This window comes from Orbicella franksi, chromosome 9, assembly GCF_964199315.1.
Source record: "Orbicella franksi chromosome 9, jaOrbFran1.1, whole genome shotgun sequence".
NCBI lineage: Eukaryota > Metazoa > Cnidaria > Anthozoa > Scleractinia > Merulinidae > Orbicella > Orbicella franksi.
In genome coordinates, this window is record NC_138153.1 from 21,413,759 (window position 1) to 21,420,564 (window position 6,806).

Sequence of the window (6,806 nt, forward strand, 5' to 3'; positions counted from 1 at the left end):
GGGTATTAAAAAAGCAAATTTCTGCCTGGAGGTTCTTAAATCCTTAGGTTCTTATATGCGGGTTTTTACTGTATCTGATATTAAACATAGGCACGCAGGGCGTGCAGGAGTTATTTTTTTTTGTAAAGTCTCGGAGATAGGAGCATTCATCGAGCTGTTTACAGTAATGATTTGGTTAATTTGACAAGTTTTTTTGGTTGCGATGTACAGCAAGAAAGAAACTGGGAATTTATGATGTACATACGATGTTACATCGGTAATGGCAAGATAGCTAAATAGTAAGCCATAAAATGTTTGACTGAACAAACTACAGTAATCTCACACGTCTCCAGATTAATGTAGATACCATCTTATTTTTTTCTTTGATTCGTTCTTTGGTAAAACCACTCTGTGATTGGTGTGACACGTGCACATGCATAACTCCCTCACTCACCGATCACATAGCCCTTCCAACCCCCAAGAGGAATTTTTGCTGAAAAATACTCAAGAGACCTTTTTGCATCTTATACGAGTCGTAAGTTTACCCTTTTTACACAACACAACACAACACAACACAACACAACACAACACAACACAACAGCACTACTTCACCGAAAATAGAAAGAAAGAGAAACAAAACCTCTCTGACACATTGAAAGTCTGATTTAATTAAATTGCACTTTAACTTGGTGCCACGTAGTCTTCAAAGAACATTTGAGCAGTTTTCATACTTTCTACCTTTAAAAATATCGGGCTGAAAAGAATGTCATAAAATGCCCATCAAATAAAAATAAACTGCTACTGCAAAGACGTAAAAACCGTCCAGAAATGAAAGCTTGTTTTTGTTAAATATCCTGGGAACAATAGCCGATAACTTGTCAGCTCTAATTGAATTTACTGGCGTATAAAAATCAAAAGTGTTAAGTTACCATTTGTCACTAAAGATAGCAAACATCTCGTGGGGAAGAGTGGTGACGATTCGTCAGCTCTAATTGAATTTACTCCCTTGTGAAAAACAAGAGTGTCAAATTACCCTTTGTAACTAAAAAATAAAAATATCTCGCTACATTTGCATGCAACAAGAACAAAACAATCGTTACCTGCACTTACTATTGTAAACGTTAGAACTGTTTCAAATCTAAGTAGTCTCGTCTCCTCTAAAACATGTCCTAAGAACTAGAAACGACGATTCGTGACTTCTAATTGAATTTACTCCTTGTGAAAAACAGAAGTATCAAGTTACCTTTGTAACTAAAAATAAAAATATCTCGTTGCATTTGCATACTACTAACTCACGAACTGTTTCAAACGTCAAGGCTCATCTCGTTCGTAACTAAAATCCTCAGCCTAACCCACAGTAAATGTCGAAGTGAGCCCAATATATGAATACTTCCTCCTCTTTCATAGAAGAATAAATATGGCCGTTCTAAACTGTGTCGGGATCAAATCTTCTCACATACCATTTACCTTTACAACAAGAAATTTGATTGGCTGTTTATAGTAGATCCAATCTCTCACTCATCCATTGACCCGTCCATAACATACCCGACGCGCCGACTAAGAGGTTTTTTTTTTTTTTACAAAAAAATAGCTCAAAAATGGTGGATTAAGAATGCTACATACTGAATGTTTGATAAAAGCAAAGCGGGTCAAATGTCTAAAGAAATTTTTGCAAGACTACCCAAGCTCGAGGAAAAGCGTCCTTGGAAAAATTCTTTCACCAGTTGGGGGACGTTTTCTTTTATATTGTAATTTCGACACCGCTAAACTAAAAATCTTCTTACCAGCTTACTACAAGGTGTGCCTAGATGCTTAGTCCGGACTAACCGGGAAAACACCTGGCTCTTCTTACGAGGTGATTAATGAAATTATTTGGAACGATAGGGTTCTTTGCATTGACAAAATGTCTATATTTAGAGATGATATGATCAAGTAAGGATTTCTTAAGATAGGTGACGTTGTTGTGTGGGCATAAAACTCTTCTCGTTTTAACGTGTACAGCGCTTCACTTCTATCTCCCGAACAAAATTTATTTCGAATTTTTGCGTTTGTTCTCACCGGGAAATCTGGACCGAGCTATTTTTAAACCTCGTTCTGATGCCCAATCACAGCGCGAAGGGCTTTGTTTCGTGTGTTCAAGATGGCGGAACGAGACGTCGAAGACTCTCCTGTCGGTGTCCCAAGTCCTAAGGTGTTAATTAACGCTAAAATGGCACTAATTATGGCAGTTTGAACACTGCTAGGTGTTGGTATCACACAAATGCCTTATGTGATAACAATGGGGTGACAGGCCTACACAACTCCTATCCACGTGTAATAGCCGCTTTGAAAGTTTTGCTCAAACTAGTACATCTTTAAGGATCTGCCCCTTTTGTATGGTACGACAGGGGGATCCTGTGTTTTTAGGAGGATATTTCACTAGAGTAGAGCCGTTAGAGGTCATAGGTCTGTGTGGTTTACGCTGTTATCCGCGTGTAATTTGTAGAGTTTGACACCTCTGTTTTTTGCCACGTGCTAGTTTTTTTTTGGCTTATTTGTACTGCAAGATATGTTTTAAGCTCTCTAACTATTAGCTCTGGAGGGACAAAGTTTGAAATATTCCGTGAACATGTTGGTTACTTGCATTTTGTATTATTACGCCGGGCCCGGCTGTTTGATTAACTGTCGCAAGTTATGCTGCTTCTTATCGCGGGTGTCATATTTATCTTTGTCAGGCTTCGCCAGAGATAGCTGTTTCCTTGCGGAAAGCTTTAAGTCTGTCTTAGAGAGACGTTCTTATGTTTCTTGAATCAATTTCATCGAACTTTTTATCCTTCCAGTTTGTTCGTTCTGGCACTGTTAATGTAGATGTTCACGCGCAAGTCTGTTGACTGTTTTGCGTGTTGTTTATGATATTGTGTGGTTTTGTTCGGGAAAAAGCTCTGAATTTAGGAGTTCTTCTTATGATTGTTCATCCAGCTCCACGTTATGGTCGTCATTGCTTTATTGGCGATGTTGTCAGGTTTTCTTGAGACTGTTAGTAGTCCCTCTTTTGTTAGGACGCTTGTAGCCTTGTCGTTCAGGCAATACCGCGGTTTCGATCCTTCTGGATCTCATCAGTTGCCGATAGCAGGGAGTGATGGAGACCAATGCTCGGTAACACTCCGCACCTTATATACTCGTTCGGCGGATCGAGAATTCTTGATTTTGATTGGTAGTTTTGCCACCAGCGAATGGTGAGCATAAAGTCTTCGATCCCATTGTACACAACTTGACACTGTGTTTTCTATGATGGCTATAATGCTTATTTTCTCCATCATATGTGGTTTGAATTTCAGTCAGTAGAGAGCCACATGTAATACGCGTCACCATGCTCACTTCCCTCCCACTGAGATCCTTGAACTGGCTAATTTTACATCCAAGATGGTTTTAGAATTCAAAATGTCCCATGCTCCAGAGGTTGCGTAAGGAGCCATGTAAAGTTTCTAATTGACTGGCCTTCAAGTCTGATTTAATTAATTTGCAGTTCAACTTGCCAACATGGAGACTTTCCAAACTTAAGAAAAACTCTGACAAATATGAATTTCTTGAAATTCCTTTTATTGGAATACTTTTAAGAGATATTTGCAACAAAATATATATCAATATGCCCTTAGAAACACAAATAACAAGAAGAATCGCCGATTCATCAACTCCATTTGTAAGCTTACCTGAAAATATAATGAGCTCGTTACATTTGCTTGTAACAAAAACAAGTTTAAAACTCAGTGGTCTTATTCATAGCTAGCTGTTGTCGTTAGACTTAAAAATGGTTAAAACGCTCTGAGACTTCCAGAGTTTTAAGATTAGACCGCGTAGAAACTAAAACAATTATAAAAGACGTGGTAACAAATACGCTTAAATTATGCTCGCAAAAAGCATTAAGCGTTGAACTTCAACTGCAGGACTTCGCACAATTGGACATTGAACATCGGAGAAGCGGCGGAAAATACACAAATTATTTATATAAAGCGGTAAAAAGTTAACAAATCGAATGTGGTTTAGCGTGGTCTGTACTCATCGCTGCGCCTCGTGAGTCCACAACATTTTGACCACTGTGATGACGCGTATCGTTGTCGATAAGAGTACAGACCACGCTAAACCACATTCGATTTGTTAAATTCCCGAAGCAACGTTTAGCTGACGTCAGCAAGAATCTACTTGCCGACGTTGCAACTGTTGCAAGCGGCAATTTGATTGACTGGTCATAGAAGTTTCAATTTGATTGGTCTGAGACACATACATCGCCCGTCCACCCACCCAAACCCAACGAAAATACACCCGTCATGCCGACTATAAGGTAATTTTTTTCACAAAAAATAACTCAAAAACTCATTTTCACACATGCAGGGTGGCATAAGGTGAAATGCGTGGGATTCAGTATTGGAAGGTTTCTGTCGGCTTGTAGTGGGTCTTGATGTCCAGGATAGAGTCAGTTTGAAAGCTATCCCCTTTGTCGAGGAAAGTAATTTCGCTCTCTGAAAGGGACCAAACGAAAATATGTGGACCAACACTCAATGGAGAATAAAATTACCAAAACAGAAGATTCAATCCTTAAACTGGAAAGACATTTGAACAATCGGACTTTTGCGAGTGAATTTATGGCATATGCATTCACTTATCACCGAAATATTAATGACGTCAAGAAGTGTTGATGTGGAACAGGTATCATGTTTATACATAAGCAGTAAATCAAGGAAACAGCGAACTAAGAGCTTACTTGAGTCAGTAATTCGGGTAATCTGCGACACACTGATGAGTCAGAATAAATATCTTTAGGATTTACGCCTAACTGAAAACAAACTTCATTTTAATCTACCATTCTATCCAATAATAACTGTTTCGAAACTGTTACGTTAATTTTCATGATAATTGGCTTTGTGCGTGATTGCTAACACAAACGCCGAAAATGATGTCATAGATATATAAATTCGTGGAAATCCACTTTCGATCACACCATGAAGGGAAACCACGTTAGTGAAGTGAACACGAAACGAGCCATCGAGAAAAACCGGCGAGAATCAGTTGAACTACATATCACCTACAGCAGGCTGGAAAAAGACTGCAAGGAAAAATGTGCCTTTGTTGACGCTGAAAGAGCCCATTTCCTGAAGCACAAGCACGCCATCCCTAGCTCACAGCACAGGAAAGGACAACAGCTCTTACCAGCAATAGTCATCATTCAGCCGAACGCTGAACCTTCGCAGAGAATTCGCGCATCTTCGGATGTTACAGCTGAAAAGAAAATGGTGAACTCGTTACATTCGTCACGACGTGCGTTTTCGGCAAGAAGTCGTTCCACGGGAACGTTACAATCAAATTCACTTTTTCAAGGAAACGTTGGCGAAGCAACTCTAAATCCTGCTGAACATTTAAAAGGTGGTTCATTGCATTTGCCTCCTTGTACAGCCGAATTGGGTTTACTATCCAGAAAAAGCGGGAAGTTTAAAATTCTAGATTTTTCAGTAATGACCTTACCTGTGTTGCACTCGATAAACGACTCAACAAGACTAGAAGCACTCGATCTTCCCTTTAATGAACACATTGTGAGGAGGAAAATACAATCCGAGAAAGACCTAGGAATTAAACTTAGTCAAGTCAGAAACTTGAGATATCTTAGGAGTGGAAGATACACTACACGTTAGGATTAGTTTCTTCGTCACTATACTTCAGCTAACTGATCCTAATGTCCTTTGAAAAGTTTGAAATATCATTTTATTTGCAGTTGTTTGGTCATGCTATTGTACTCACGCTTCTAATGCGTCGCAGCAATAAAGCAGTCCTTTAGTTGTCTGATTACGATGGTGGTTTTACCCTTACGTCACTGCCTTTAACAAACATGATCGGCATTTACCGCTTCTTATATATTGACAGTCAGTTCCCCTCCTTTGCTTTCATTTAAAGGGCCTCAGTCACGGTACAAACGACGAATTTGAAAAATTGAGTCTAAACTTTTCAATATGCGCAAACCGTGACTGAGCTCCTTAAATACACTATTTCTTACATGCTTTACGCATGACGTAGTCAAAATCGTGAGAAAAACGATCGTTGCCACAGACACCACTTTCCAAAATTCCCTGACTTTTCCCCGATAAAAATAAAATTTGCCTGACCAAATAAATACAAAATGTCGGATATATTAGCAGGTTCTAAGCTTATGGCCTTACAGCCGTTCTTTCCACCCATTAAGACTGATAAGTTGTCAACACACTTTCCTTCTTCATATTAAGACAAAAACGTCCAGGTCACAGTGAACCCAAATGTTTCTTCCATCCTTCAATGGTATTAAATTACTCCATTTTAAGGACTTGTCTTCAAAATGTCAATTTCCTTGACTCCAAAATTTTTGACTTTTCCCTGACCTTAAAGAATTTTTTTTTTGCCTGATGATTTCATGACCAGTGGCAACCCGGAGCAGAACGAATACGACATTAGTAAGAGACATCAAGAGATCGCATTTTATTTTTATCAGTGTTATGAACCGATGATATTTCTTCACTTCCATTTTCCGTTAATCGTCGATACGCGACTACCTACTCAAAGGAAAGCAGTGCTTTACATAAAGAAACCAAAAAGTTGTCGGTTCCTTGATTGTTTCATGTGAAATTTAAAAACCTCACGACGCATTAAGTGTTTTACTGACACGTAACATATTCTTGTCCACACAAGGTACCAACTCACTGTCTGATTGACTCCTACACTTTCTTTTGTACATGGCTGGACGTTGCTTTTTGACGCCTGTAATACAGCGTGCTGCCACAAAAATGTAAGATTTTAAAACCTGGATTTGTTAAGAGACCACTTTTCCT

At 39.0% G+C, this 6,806-nt stretch overlaps 1 protein-coding gene across 1 annotated transcript in view; it reads right to left on the bottom strand.

The window, feature by feature from the left end:
- Positions 1-5,508: 5,508 nt before the first annotated feature.
- Positions 5,509-6,806, bottom strand: part of LOC145497912 (heat shock protein 75 kDa, mitochondrial-like) — a 46,186-nt gene continuing 44,888 nt past the window's right edge. The window contains exon 15 of the mRNA XM_081477786.1: positions 5,509-6,806. This exon is cut by the window's right edge and continues 206 nt beyond it. The gene's annotated coding sequence lies outside the window, so the exon portion shown is untranslated.